Here is a 16,517-nt window from a genome sequence, read left to right on the forward strand (position 1 = left end):
AATACTTGCTTCTTTACAATATGAAATCAATGAGATCCCTCTTAATACCTTCTTCTTTACAATATGGAATCAACCCTTTTGAAGTTTAGTCCCCTCCATTGTCGAATCTCAAATTTTTTATCTTTATTTTGGTTAAGGTCTCAAATTCGTATTTAATTTCCTTAAAATTTTCAAATACTTCATCCTTTGCCTTGAGAAGATATATCCATGTATTTCTAGAGTGATCATCAATGAAGGTCACATAGTAAACATGGCCTCCAAGAGATTTATTAGACATCAATAGACACATATCGGAATGAATGAGGTCTAGTATCTCTTTAGAACTTGTATTACTACTTGCAAATGTTTACCTAGTATTATTTCCCAAAGCACATCCATTGCATACTCCTTCATGATCTCCCTTGATGTTGGGGATGTCGTTTACCATTTGACTAAGAGAGGGTATTAACTTGTAATGAATATGACCATATCTTCTATGCCAAAGATCAATAGGTTTTATCTCCATGTGAACTAGGGTTTGAGGATATGGTGTTATAACTCTATATAGTCTTCCTTTATGAACTCCAATAACCTTTTCCTTTTCAATAATTGAATCATTTCCCTACAAAAAAACCTTACCATCTACAAAGGAAACCCTATCTCCTTTATCTTCTAAATAAGAAATGGAAAGTAAATTCTTTTTCAAATTTGGGACATAGAGTATGTTGTGGAGGTGTATATTTTATCCAGTTTCTAGCTTCAATGATGTAGATCCTAGGCCCTTGACTACATAACTGTTGTTGTCTCCTAGCTCCACTACATTAGATTATGGTTCCCTTGAAAGAGTATGAATTTTTCCACTTTCTCCTATCATATGTCTTGATTCTCCACTATCAATGATCCATGTGGTGTCATCATCAATAGTACATGTACATGTAGCCAAGAATCCTTCACTCTTGACTCTCCTAGATAGATTGTAGATGATTCTTCCAATCTAGCTTCTTGCAACTTTCATGGTATTGAGACCCATCTTCAAATAGCTTTCCATACAGGGATCAACCTTTTCTTCCAAGACTTATTTTCCATTCTTCAAGTGATTTCCAACAACGTGATCTTCAAACTTCTTCCACCTTAGCTCTAATACCATGTTGAGAAATCAATGCTTATAGGAATTAGGGTTTGATTCCTCTTTCTTGATAGTTACTTGTGAATTATGTTGGATTATTTTACTTATTTATTAGTTTATATTTCATCAAGAAATTACCAAGTTATATTTATGTGAATACCACAAGAACAAGAGACACAAGATGTAGGCACTTAGCTAGGGAAAAACCCCTTCAAGGGGAAAATTCATTTCAACTCTTCCACTAGTAGATTTAAATCAATATGAGACAATCCAAGACCCTTTAAACCTAGACAAAGACCTCCTCCAAACTCCAAGTCAACCCTTCCTTCCAATAGTTGATCCTTGTCAAATTCTCCAAGTGACTTCTCGGTAGCAGCTTCAATCTAGAATTTTTGTCCCCAAAAATAGATTTTCAGCCCCCAACTACAAAATTTCAAAACTACAATAGGCTCATAACTTTTTCCCCAACAACTGCCCAAAAAATTCACACGTGTGAGATATGAATAGCCCAAAAACTCAAATTAGGTCTTCTCACCTTATTTCGTCCTTCTCTAGTTACTTCACTCTCTTTTCAGCTTCTATTCCTTGAAGATCGAACTTGTTGAGTGAGTTCTCCAAACAGGTCGAACTATCTCTCTATATATAGCCTTTTTGCTAGGTCAAATTGCCCTAATGTAGGTCGACTTCATGGGGACAAGGATGACTTAATGTGGAGGTGACAAATAACCGTTTTTACTCAAAAATAATTCTTTTTACATGATATAAAAACCCAAGAAGGGTCTAATAAAAATGACAATGACTCTATTGACTCAGGACAAAACCTATAAGCCATCAATGGAGGCTTTGACCTATAAAACATTGACCCAAGCATGAAACTCGTACTTTAATAAGTCATTTTATTTAATAATAAAATTTCTTTTGAAAAGTACAATTATGAATACTGACACTACTTACGTTCTTCAACAGCAGTGATGTACTTGATGTGCATTACATTTTTTCTAATGTTTGTGTTGAGTTAAAATAGGTTATGTTTGTTTGTGGATTTGTTGAAATTTCATGATGAACATTGTGACCCTATCTTGTTCTTTGGAAATATAAGTAGAAGAACATGATTAAGAATATAGGAATGGGACATCAATAAGGATTGATGGTTGGAAACGAAAAAATTATAGAAAGGACTATGTTCAATATGATGAATGAAAGATATGTTTTCATGATCCCTTGTTTGGAATTATGCATACATAATAAATGAAATCATGTTTTATTGACTACTTATGTTTGATCATTGAACCAAGGGTGGAAAGAAATACAATTCTTGTGTATAGAATGGTTAGGAAATATAGTGTCATGATCAAACAATATGGATGATGGTAAACCAAAATGGGAGAAAACATGGATGAAGTTCAAATTAGACATGTGAGGTGCCATGTTAGTATTCTTACAAAGGATTGTGATAATCATTTTAGATAAATTGTTGACAATAACTAATACATAGTTATGTCAATGGTTCATTGTGGCTAAACCCAAGAGAAAATATAATTAGCAGATTCTCAAAGTCTAGAAAGAATAGGCAATGACATATACATACTTTGGTCTAGAAATCTCACATGAAAAGAAATATTTTTAGTAGCATTCAACATATTATTTCATGAAATACCAATAGAAATGTTTTTCCAATGTGGCTATACTCATGAAAAGCTCAACATGTCACTTATGGAAATTAAACGTAGATGGGGAGGATAAAAATCAATCCTCTCAATCATTTAGACTAGACTTAATTGACAATAGTTATGTTGTTATACAAAGGCAAAACATAAATGGAAAGTTTGTAAAGTATTACCCACCTCCTTTAAATAAATGACCATGGACTCACTAAATTATCTTGTTAGATAAATGTGTGATTTAAAGTTTGTTTTTGGTATGTGAGTTTATATTTGTTCATTTTGGTTGTATTTGAGATAGCCTTAGAAATTTATCCCCTAGTTTTGTGAGTGGCTTAGGGGATATGTTCATTTTGATTATTGTGGTTGTTATACCGCCATTTTATATTTGAATAAATCCTAACTTAAAGGGAGTATTATTTTAATAGCATGGAACATTAATCCTTGATGCACAAGAGATACTATGATTTTGGAGTGGAAGATCTTGGGCTTCCTTTGTTGTCTTGTCAGAGAGAGTGTTAAGGATCATTTCCCCAATAGAGGCATGCATAACTCAATGCATGCACCAGTAGGGTGGCATAGGGTTATGAGCCTTAAATTTTCCAATGGCATTTGTATATTGGTTGGAGCCACTAAATAATTCTTAGAACTCAAAGAGAACTCAAGTGGACTACTTTATGTGATTGCAACATCAAGAGCATAAAAAATAGAATTAGTATCCTTTATGCTTATTTTATTTATTTGATTTGATAATAAAAAGGAGAAAAAAGAAAAAAAAATTAAGTTCCTTGATTATTGTTCTTTCCTTATCTTGATTGAAGAATGATTGTTGAAAGAAAAATGAAAAATAAACTTTCCATCATGTTTAGATTGATTTTAGGTTTTGATTTATTTATGTGATATTTCTAAATAGTTTATCCCGATTTCAAGTTGTTGTGTAATGGTATTGTAGCATGGCTTAATCCATGTTATATTTTGTGTTCCATGTGACTACATAGGTTTAATGTTGTTGAAGCTTTACTTGCATTGTTGAGATAGATCTTGCACTAGTTATGCATGACAATTTAGTTTCAGAGAGAGCATTAGTGATATATTTTAATGAGAATTTAATCACTAAATTGGAAAAATGTGAAAAACAAATCCTCAATATTAGGTAATTAGATTCACATAGTTAAATTGGTTTATAAAAGTAGAATATAAATCAATGTATAATAATGTGAACATGTGTTTAATGTTATTTTAGTGTTTAATTGGTTACCCGTGGAATTTGTTAGATAATGAATGAGAATGAAATAATACTTATGGTTTAAGACAATGATGATGATGATCTAATTTTAAGGTCACAGCGAAGCTAACCACCAGATTGGTGTATAAGACCCCTTTGTTTATGGGACAAGGAATTTTTGTTGGAAAAGTGAATGAAAAATCATTAATTAATATTAACAAGCATATTGTTAATCATATTGAAGAAGATTGATTGCTCTTAAAAAATTATGATTGTTGAAAAAATGTTAAGTTCAACATAAAATGTCACAAACGGAATGATGGGAATGTTTAGTCTATTATTATTATGAAGAATATTGATTATTAAAAAAACGAAAGCAAGATTGTTCACAAAGATTAACTAATATTAAATTCAACATGAAATATTACAATGAGAATGATGGGACTATTAGTCTGTTATTATTGTGAACATATGATTAGAAACAATCATGTTGACATAAATAAAATTAATTATATTTGAGTGTATATTTAAAAATAAATAAACAACAAAACATACATAATTTAATGAAAACAATTGTATTTACATTTGACTTAATAAATATGTTTTCTTTATAAAGGATTTAAATAAGACAAACAATTAAGAATACAGCACTTAGAAACTTGTAATTTCCCATGCAAATTCTACAAAAGAAATTACATCATTGGCCCTCCACTATCAATGACGAGACCCATGCATGGGTAGCGAAGGAGGATAGTAATGAATAAAATGTCCAAACACTACTTATTATTGATTAAGCTCTTGATTTTAAGGATGAGATTGAAATTGATATCATTAATAACTTATTTTTTTACTCTTATCCATCCTAGCATATGGTCTCATAGTTCCTTGAACATATCTTGGACCATTGCTTGCAAGAAAATTGTTCCTTGTCTATTATTTCATTCAATCAATGTCTTCTTCATCTTATTCTACAACAAAACTTCTAGTGTATCAATAGAAATTATCCTAGTGAAAACATTAAATATCAATCCTATATTAGAGACCTCTTAACAATGTTGGGCTCAAGGCACCTAATTTACACTTCAGATACCAAAATTATAAGTACAGAGTTGATTAGAGATATAAACCAAACTAGAAGATAAATTATCATAAACCTTTAAATGCACATGAGAGAATTAATGAACATGAAATAAACCAAAAGTATAAATACGGAGTTGATAAGATATATAAACCAAACTAGAAGATAAATTAACATAAAACTTTAAATGCACATGAGATAATTTAATGAACATAAAATAAACAATGACACACCATAAAGATTCACATATCACACAGATATTTTACCCTATAAACCCTTAACTGGTAAAATCAACCAACCTTTAAGCATCACCACTCTTATATTCTCAATCGAATATTATAACCAATTTACAATGAATGTCGACCTTAGTCCAATATAATACTAATGCATTTATACATCACCCAATATCTATCAATCATGAATATTCATCATCTCATCATCTCTCTCATTAGCCTTACATCATGTTATATTTATAGGCATAAAAAACCCTAAGTTGTAGCTTCTCAAATCAGTGTAGGTGGTTGAAGGTCATTGGTCGAGATCTTATGAATCTTGGGATCCTAACCATTTTCTGACCAATTTCTATTGTAGTTGATCTCCTTTTACCACTAGTCGACCACTAGTATAGGTAAATTGTTTACATATTCTCAATTTTGATCCTTTTGACTACTCTAGTCAACTTTTGACTTATGTTGGTCACTTAACTACACATCAACTTTGATTGATATAACTGATCTTAGCTTAATTTTCATCCTATCAAATGAACCATCAACTTGTTTTCTCATTGACTTGATTTCAACCATCCCATCAACTTACTATCTATAGTTGATTATTCCCAACTAGACTTGTTGAGATTCATTTCTAGTCATCTTATGAGGCTATTCAATCAACTAACTAAACTTTGATAAATTGAGATAACTTGAAAAGAGTACAACACCTCAACATTTTCCAAATTGTATTCTTTGCATGCATTTTTAGTACCATGCTTTTAGTGAACCAAGGTCCCTAATACCAAATTCTCTCTACACCAAGATAATTTACCAACACTCACCAACTTTTATAGAAATTCTACAACATTCTTCACCATGTGTACTTTTATCAACATCATCTTCTTGCTTTCCACCAATATTTAATGAAATTATATTATACATCAATATGTTTTGTCCTTGAGTGGTAAGTTAGGTTATTTTCCAGGAATATTGCACTATGACAATCACATCCTATCCTTATTTATTGTTGAACAAATCCAATCAATTTTGAACATAGCTAATGATGATCCCTATCAATAGGTATAACTTGAAGTTCATTATGCTATCCTTCAGCCTTAAAACTATCCTTCTCTCACATTTATTTGCATTTTTTGTTAAAATATGCTTAGTAATAAGAGTAAAAGGTGTTTGTCATAGAATGTGACCTAATGTGATTAAATTGTAGGAAAGGAAGAATTTTTTAGGCATTTTTTATGTAGGGGCTTAATGAACACAATCAGGAGGGAATATAGGGAGGCTTTTCCACCTTAACTCTCTAACTCAACTTGAGATCACCAAATCCTCACTAACAATATTGAATTCACTCACATCTGAGTAACTCCAAGTGCATGAGAAGCTCAAGGAGGACAAGATCCATAATTTTCGAGAAAGGAGGAAATCACTCCTATTTTCAAGGGAGTTGCTATCAGCTACCCTTTTGTATAAATAAACAAGTTGAAAGGCTCATTAGGATTCAAATTTTTTATTCAACTAGGAGTAGCTATTGAGCCCAAGGCTTAACATTGTTATTGTTAACTTCCGTATGATGTATGAGACTACTATTTCCTGATAATGAGAATTTGGTCATTAAGATGCATCTAAGCTAGTGTTACCCATAGGATTTGGTCCCTCTTTCATTGCAGTAGATGTTAAGCTACAAAAACTTGTGATTGCAGGCTTCCCTATCACCTGACTTATGCGAGAATGGTTGGAAAGATTTACAATTTCAGTACAAAAACATTTTGTTTATGATTTCTTGGAAACAAATAGATGTTAGTTTTCCTTCTTCATATTTAATTTCTGCAACTTAAGAGTTATTTCATTTATCAGAAAAGTGTTGTGGCATAGAATAATGTTATTCAAATTCAACTCATACTTTCCATCATAGTTTATATCACTGTGTTAATGATCAATTGATGCATGCATGTGGCTAGTTGTAGGGTTGTGTTAATCTATAGGGGAGAGAACCTCTTTCATATCCACTTGGACTTCTCCATATTCTCCTTCCACCCTTCAATTCTTCTCCCAAAACTTTGTTTCCACAGTCACTTTGTTTAGACAATTAAGGACACCATGGGCATTCATCTTGGTGTAAGACAGACCTCTGAGAGGTCTTGGGCTTGGATAGGAGGCTTCCCCAACCTTCCTTCACTCCCTCCTACCTTCATCCACCTCTTCATGCCTTCAAGACACCATCTCCACCTTAAAAAGGCTCTTGGAACCCCTCCTATAGCAATACATGTCCTCCTGTAGCAATATAGGACCTCTAACAGCAGCACCTGTAGCTAGCTGATAGCACCACTTTCCTCCACCTGTTTGTCTCCCCACTTCAATCTTAGTTCATTCAATATGAATAATGACCCCGGATTGTGATTTTATGATCAAGAGAAGCTCCTAGAACACTCCAACTACCTCTTTTTCTCACTTAAAAACATGGCAAGATTATTGTTTTCTTCATTCACAGGCATGATACAAGTTAGAATTCTGATTTTTAGGCAAATTTGAAGTAGATCAATGGTACATGAAAATAGGTTACTAATTTGATGAATTATGCAAGATAGAGTAGCTTTAATTATGTAGGTATATTAACCCTTTCTCTTTCATGTAATGTTAGTTAGCATCTACAAGTTGAACAAATGGCATTTTCATTTTCATAGTTAAGAATCAGTTTTCAATTGTGCTTTCACTATAGTTGAATTGGAGGAATGGTCTCTGAACACCTTGATCTAATGTCATGACTAAGGGTGGAATGAGTAGAATCTGATCTATTGTGCATATAGCATTGTCACCTCTAAGTTTGTATGAACCCTGGGTTGATAATTTGAGTTGAGGAGCCCCTGGGAGTTGTAACACTCTTGGTGCAATACCAGGGCTCACCACTTTTTGGCGTTGTTTCCAGGGATGTGTCTAAGTAGGTTTCGTTTCTACTTGAACATTGTTTTTCTATTTTGCATCAGTCTTATTTCTTTCAAAGAGTGAAAAATTCAAAAAAATTGTTCTTTCATTCCTCGTAGGAGTAGGGATAATCAAGGAAAATTCCTGCCCAAAACCCCCGCACACTCAAGCGGTGAACCTTCATTCTTATTTGGTGACTGTGAACTTCCCTCTCTAACCACAGGGTAGTTAGAAGATCCTCTAGGTGAGCAACCTAAAATTTTTGAGGAACATATTGGGGAAGAAGAAGAACCCATCTCACTTACCCAAACCATGGTTGAAAACTAAAACAATGAGTTCTTCCCTATTAGAGAAACCAATGGAGAGGATAGGATGAAAAATATAATCCCTGCTATCTTTTGACATTTCCATGGACTAACCTCTAAAGATTCTGATACCTTCATGTTTGAGTTTCTTATTGTTTTTTGGACCTATAACTATGCATGTGATGAGCAAAAGTTGAATTTGTTTCCTTCTACCCTCAAAGATGTAGCCTTGCACTAGTTTATGAGTCTACTTGGAAGCAGCATCACCACTTCGGCCCAAATGCCACAAACCTTCAATGATAAATATCATGATTATTGTAGGTCAAAAGAAACAGAGGAAATATTTAGGATCACCCTTGGACCTGATGAATCTTTGGAAGAATATGAGGAAAGGTTTCAATTTAATTATAGGAGGGCCAACGATACCATTGATGTTGAGTCACTCAAGCTAGTTCTTCTCTGAGCGATCAGGGAAGATGTAATGAAAACCCTAAACATGATATCTGGAGGAGATATATACCAATTTCCTTATGATGACATCAAATTTGTATTCAAGAACTATTCTAGGTGTTATCACATGGATTGAACCTCACGCTGAAGGAAGGCAATGCTAGGGTAACTACAAACCACGCTTAGCCAAGTAGCTAGCCCTACTAGGCCGGGAGAGGGCTCTCCCCGTAAGGATCTCAGCCAAGATGACTGGATCAGGTAAAGGATATTAGGCTAGGTATAGTAGCACGAACTTTTGATTGGATTTTGAAGGGGTTTTGCTGGATCAGGAGGAGCTGGACAATTTAGATCTAGGGAACTAGGTCAGAATTACAGGGTGTTCAATGGGGTAAGGTAGGCATAGGCTTTAGCACTCAAGGGCTTGATGGGATGAGATGTTTTAGACTGGTGAGAAGCTAAAAATGGCATGTGAAAACCATGTATCCTTCCTAGACTGCAGAAAACATGAAATGGTGAACGGTTTCCCAAGGCAGAGCACTGATGTAATGAATTCAACCTATCAACTTGAAAGCATTCAACTAGAAGCAATGAAATGATTAAAGAAGCATACAAAACAAATTAACATATGATCACATAAGAAGAAACTGTACTAAAACTCCATACCACATGGATCCCATAAAAATAGCTGCAATTCTTATTAATCTCCTGCTAAACTACTACAAGATGGTGTACAATCAAGGTCTAAGCATCCAACTGAGTCCAACCCTTTACAGTGAGAAAGAAGAAGAAGATATAGACATGAATTCAACCTCCTCCCATCCTCAGGGGTCGAATCCCTAAGATGAGTAGCTAATATAACTAATACTGAACAAGAAACAGGAATATAGGCATCTCAATAACTTGCCTCTAAAAGTGAAAAACTAATTCATTTGATCTCAAACTGACTTCTAAAGCAATGAATCTACCCTCTATTACAATTTATCTATCATAGTTACACGCCAAGTCATCATTTACAAAGGTGAAACAACCTCCATGAGAGAGAATCCAAGAACATAGTCAAAAACTGGAAAAATGGCCATCCTAAGCAAAATCTGCCCTACGCGCAATGCCATTGGCCCAACACATAGTGCCACTTTCAGGTCCCTTTTGTAGGCCTTCCCGGCATCCCAATTGAGCTCATGATAGCTCATTGGAAAGATCTTCAAGTCTAATTTCCAAAAAACCTGGAATTTCTTCATTTGAAGCTCATTTGACCCCTCAAAACGTGATTCTCCCAAGACTTCTTTTGTGTGTCCAAAAAGTGGCAGAAAGGTCATTTTTAGGGTGTTTTTTGACCTTTTGGTGGACCAGTTCTTCCCAAAAAAATTTGAAAATATCTAGGGTGCATGTCCTCATTGCTCTAAATCCAAAAATTCAAACCATTTCTTCATTGGGTGCCCCTAGGAAAAGCGTAGCGCCGGTGGCGCTGCGCGTTTAGGCAGTTTTCCTGTGTGTAGAATTTCAAAAATTGGCAAATGACAAAAATTTCTCCAAACTTGCCCAAAATTGGTGAGAAGCACCATCATCAAGTGTCCTGATGAGCCAAGGAAGCTTCAGCAAGCATCCTAAGCCTATCCTCCTCCTTTTTTCCTTTCAAAGCCTGCCTTAGCCTAGTTTTCATTTTCTTGACCCTCATATTGCAAATCTTGTTTCAGGTCCTGTAATGATAGGCCATGTGTCTGATCATCTAATTTTCTCTATTGGCCTTCTATAGCAGCTTCTCAAGGTGCAAGCTGACTCTCTCAAGCCAAGTCTCTCTATCATCTTCAATCTCTTTCTAAATGGAATTCAAAGTGACAGGTACCTCTTTATCACTTTGTCGTTTTACCTTGAGCATTTCCAGCTCCATGAGGACTTGTTTGTCACTCAATTGCTTGTTTTCTTGCTCCAAATATGTGATTACATACTTGGCCCTCTCTAAATTGTCCATCAGAGCTTGTACTTGAGCTTCCCTTTCTTGTATGATGATGTCTTTTATTGTGCCTTTGTCTTGAGCCTCTAATTCAATGATTTCCACTCCATGATGAGTATAACGTTGCTCCAACCCATCATGCTCAGTCAAGTCAAAGTCCCTTTCCTCCTCATCATCCAAACTCTCCTCCATCATCTTCTCCTTCCCTTTGTGCAGCTATTGCACCTGTACTTGTTGTGTCGATAAACAAGGAAAAGCCCCTTCCACATCCTATGGAGCTATCATTTGCCTATGGGTTGATGAAGAAGGAAAGGTCCCTTCCACATCCCGTGGAGAAAACACTTGCCTATCCACTGCAAATAATCTCTTTATTCCCCTCTGATATGTCATGTAACTGGGAACCTCAGTAGTTCTAGTCTCCTTGGATTCCTCATTCACCTGAACACTTCTATAAGGTCCCCTTGCTTCTTAATACACTGATGGAGGAATTTGAGGACCCCTGAAGATGTCACGAGAAATAAAGGTCTCCCAAGAGATGTTGAGAAGACTGAGATGATGAAGCACAATCATCTTAATCAGGGAATAGTGATAGAGATTGCTCATCTGCTGAAGGTATGGCTTCTTCTGGACAAAATGAGCCATCTTCTCAATATTCCTGAACAAGAAGTAAGGGAGGTTCAACATCCTCACCCTGGTAAAATGCATGAGAAGCCTGATGTGATAGGTGTACAGCCTAGAGAATCTGCCCTCACAAGTGAAATACTTCATGATGATTTTCATCACAGGGACGTACTTGTCTTTAAGAAATCTGAAAGGGAAAATTCTCTTCACCTCATTTCTATACTGGGGTTTGATATAAGGCTCATAATAGTGCTCATCTAGGTCCTGGGCCTTGTACCACTTCTCCCATACATTTGGAATCCGGGTGGCATCTGAAATGATGGAAGGTGAAACTGTGAATTTCACCCTAGTAAGAGTCACCATGTTGTCCCGAAGATGAGATACAAAAATTCTAGTGAGCTCAGGGTGGTGTTGAACTCTCTCTACCTATTGGCTGGATAAATCGATCTTGCGAACAAGGCCGATCTCCCTAGTATCAAAATATATCTAGCAACAAGTAGACAAACAAATCTATCTTTCTCTAAACATATGTGATTCATAAATAAAAACTATAGAGGTGTTTAGACCCTACCTTAGGTCCAACGCTAGTTTGTAGCAACCATCCTTCAACTGTCTGAAAGAGTTTCCTTTTGAGAACCTGCAATCACAAACAAGCAAACATCAAATAGCACCTGCATAGCTAATATCATAAATCATGTTCATTATGGTGATCAAGGAATCCATAAAATAAACCATATAACAATAGCTTATTGAGAAAAACAAACTTATTTGTATTAACTTTGAAGTAGAAGAACCTTACAACCTTTTCAGCCTTGATGTTGAACAAGCTCTTCCCAGGGTCCGAAATAGGAATATCCTTTACTTTGACAAGCCTTACACTCTTCCAAATGAGATCAAAGAGGTATGTAATCTCTCCTCATAAAAGCTCAATTAAGAAGACTAAGTTCCAGCAACATTTCACCTCAAAAATATTCAACATTTTCCCCTCCAGTAACCAGCCTAATGCTTCATTTTATAGTGCAAAGGAAGGAGGTTGCAGGTCCACCTATGAAGGGATAGAGTCCTCCTTCAAAGGGATAAGCTCCTCACATCAAGGGGTTAGCTCCTTAAGGTATGGGATGCATGAACCTTAAGGGAGTGAACTTGCCACCTTAAAATTCCTTCCAGAAGCTTCTAGAAATGACTCAAAGTGAGTTTTTAAGAATATACTTGCGCCTTTTTAACTTTTACAGGGGTCCGCACCCATAACACAGAGATAGAGCAATCAGGTGCGTAGGAGACATGACCTTCAAGTGCGGGACCGCAGGTAATGCTAAGAGAAAGTGCGGAACCAGAGTTTTAGAGATTTTTAGGGCTTTTCTCTTACTTTCAAGGCTTGATATGAAGAATTGAGGCTTTAGACTTGCAAAGGAGGTAAGTATGAGTGGTAATGGACTCACACAGATTGCAGAATGTCAAGGTGACAATTTTTAGTGCAACACTACCTGCTCACAGAACTCATAGCAGCCAAGATATCTGAAACATGTAACAGACAACTGAGAGGCCTGCAATTCCCTAAGGTTTGATGGCTCTTCTCTGATAATCCTGCCTCCCTTGTGTGGTTTTCTCTGTTGCCTAACTCTATCTCCTAAGGTGTCACTGCCTATGTTTTCCTTCTCCTCATAGTCTCGGTCCTCTGTGTCCATGTTTGCAAGGCTAAAGGTTGTATGAAGGGAATGAGTGAAAGGGTTTTAGGAGTGACAAGATGGGAGATGAATTTATGGGCTAAAATGAATGAGGGAGTAAAATGAGAGGGAGGGCTTATTTTGTTTTAGATATTGCCCTTGGGGAAGAGGGATAAAGGGATGGAAATGATATGGAATAGCGGTAAAGGGATAAAGGGATAAGGGGATAGATTTAGAGTTGTATGGATAGGTGACATGATGAACAATGAGGGTTTAGGGTTTTAGGCATACAAGGGAGATTTTTAGGGTTTTATATTTATCATGGAGAATGATGCTTATGATGTTGATATGCAAACCAAAACTGCAGTAAAGGAGGTCAAATTACTTGTATACAGGTGAGAGAGGGTCAATTTGAGGTTTGTATGAATATTTGAGGCTTTTTTAGCCCTCCCACACAACGCGCAGCACCAATGCACAAACGCGCAACAATACCCTAGAAGCGCAGCGCCAGTGTAAAATAACACTGCGAAATTTTGCCAGACGTGCACCGCCGATCTCAACGTGCAGCGCCAACCTTGCCTACCTCAGAAGCGTAGTGCCACTCTACCAATGGGCAGCACCACTCAACCACTTCTCCAAAAGCGCAGCGCCACCCTCCAGAAGTGTAGCGCCAACCTTCCTTCGCCCAAAACTCGCTCAAGCTTGCCTCTTCTTCTCACTTTTTGACTCCTTGCTTGCCAAATGAGAACAATGAACTTGAAAATGAAATGTGAGAGATTAAATAGGAGTAGATTTTGATTTTTCACTTGAAAAACACACTTTCTAATGTTTCTTGTCCTTCTTCAAAACTTTGTTTTTAATGCCTTTTCTTCTTTGTGTCTTTGCAGGTGGATAATGCTCAACTTGAACTGATTTTTGCAGTGTTTCTTTGTCTTGCAGCAAGGAGAGATGCTCTAGTGTAGTTGGGATCATTTATTACATATAGTGACTTAAAATTACATAAGAAATACAAATAAACTCAAAATACTCTGTTTTCACCTCAAAAACATGTTTTTGAGGTGAAAATTACATTAGGTTAAAAGATAATTATTCAGTGACTATGACCTACAAGCCATCATGCTTGACTTATTTATCATCCTCATACCCTTGCTGACCTTTATTTACACTTTAAAATTAGGCTCTTGACCTTGGAAATGAAACCCTAAGACCTAATGAAAACATGCCCTATGACCTAATGAAATCATGATTGCAAATTGACCATGAAATCATAACTGAAGACAACTTGAAGAAGGGTCAGCAAGTAAACTCTACAAGGGAAAAAATTAGATTTTCTAAAGAGAAGACAACCATCGGTGGATTATTTTGACATGACCTAATGAAATGATGTAAAATTTTAGTATGGTACCCCTAAAATGAAAATGCAAAGAGGAAATTTTGATCCCTGATGGAAGTATGCAGATACTGACACTAACACCGGGGTTGTTAGGAAGAAGGGTAGGTCTAGCCAAAACTTGGTCAGTTTCTCTCCCTCCACAACATCCATCAATCATGAAATAGGGAATATGTTGGAGGATTTCAAGAGTATAATGTTGCACAACTTTTCCCTGCAAATGGATATTATGCAAATCAAAAGGAAACAAGAGGAAGAAGAAAGGGCACTAGCTATTTTCTACCCTAGATGTACTAAAATGCATCCTAGGAATGAATGCCCACTGAATTTACCGAAGTTTTCCTAGCGTGTGAAGATAATCATGCAAAAAAAAAATGTTCCTCCCTGTCAAGCCTAAAATTTGTATACAAGGGAGGATTAGAGAGTGGTTTAGAGCAATTGTGTTTCATTAACCAAAGGAGGCCACCAAGACCTCAGCCATATCAATAAGGCATGCAAGATGCACATTATTCTCACTACAATTAAAATCAAATTGCACCTTTTCAGCCTTGGTAACCTTCCATTCATCCATCATGGTCCACACCTCCTCATAATTGGACTTATGCTCCTCCATACCCTCCTCAACCTGTCAACCATCCTTTTCATCCATATCCACCCCAACATTTCCAATGGGGAAACCACTTACAAGGGTGGAGGCATCCAACAAACCAGCCTCCTGCTTTACTACCTCCACATAAATCTCAACCACAGCTAACTCATCCTACTCCACCTAAGCAACCTCAAATGCCTTCTCAACCTAATATGAACCCGAACAATAAGCAATCACAATAGGTATATAGTGGGGGAAAATATTATACTGCCTATGTTGTGGAAATCCAAGAACTCAACCTTCATTCTGGGAGGGTTCTTTGAGATAATTACCCACCTTATCCACCTAAAGAGATTGAAGGAGAGAAGGAAGAGAATGTCCCTCAAGTCAATGCACCCCCTACCCTGAAAGGTTGATCCACTCTAACCAGCACACCTTAGAAGAGGTTGAACTTCTAGGAGAATTAAAGAATTTATGTTTCAAGATACCCCTTCTCCAGGCCATTAAATATGTTCCCATCTACAACAGGCTTATTAAAGAAAAATGTTTCAAAAGGCTTAGGAGAAGAAGAAGAGATACCCCCACTATCAATGTTGTTGGACAACTATTTGATCTGATGCTTGGGAGGGTGATCTCCCCAAAATACCTAGACCCTGGAAGCATAGTAGTGGATGTGCACATTGATAGAATTATGGTCCCTAATACCCTTATTGATATTGGTACTACAATCAATGTGATGACTAGGGAAACCATGTTGAATCTTAATCTCCAAGGGGCTTTGAGAAATACCACCACAATGTTGCAGCTTGCAGACAGATCCATAGTAGCTCCTGAGGGAATTATTTAGGATGTCATGATCTCCGCTAACTCCTGGGAGTACCCTACTAACTTCCTAGTCCTCCAGACCAAAACCAAGTTTAATGGTTATCCTCTCATCTTAGGAAGACCTTGGTTGTCCACTGATTATACCTACATTAGTTTTAGGGTTGGGAACATGACTATCAAGAATGGACATTTATCCAAACAAATTTTGTTGTTTCCTCCTGCTCAACCTTTTATTGAACATGATTTACCCATATTTTTAGAGGACAAGGAAGAGGATGAATTGTATCATACCACCCCCTACTCAGTGTAAACTCTAGATAATGTATAGGAGGGGGACAACTTGTTGAATATGACCTTATTGACTATATCCTTCATAATCAACCTCCCACTCCCATACCAATTAATGAGTTGATGAAATAATCTAGGATTAGTCCTTGGATTTACTTATTCTTTGTTGGCTCGATTCTAGAACATGTCAATATTGTAGAGTTTGGCCCATTCAAAACTTTA

The sequence above is a fragment of the Pinus tabuliformis genome, chromosome J (genome assembly GCF_031772625.1).
Source record: "Pinus tabuliformis cultivar Carrire ecotype Pingquan chromosome J, CPIR1, whole genome shotgun sequence".
Lineage (NCBI taxonomy): Eukaryota > Viridiplantae > Streptophyta > Pinopsida > Pinales > Pinaceae > Pinus > Pinus tabuliformis.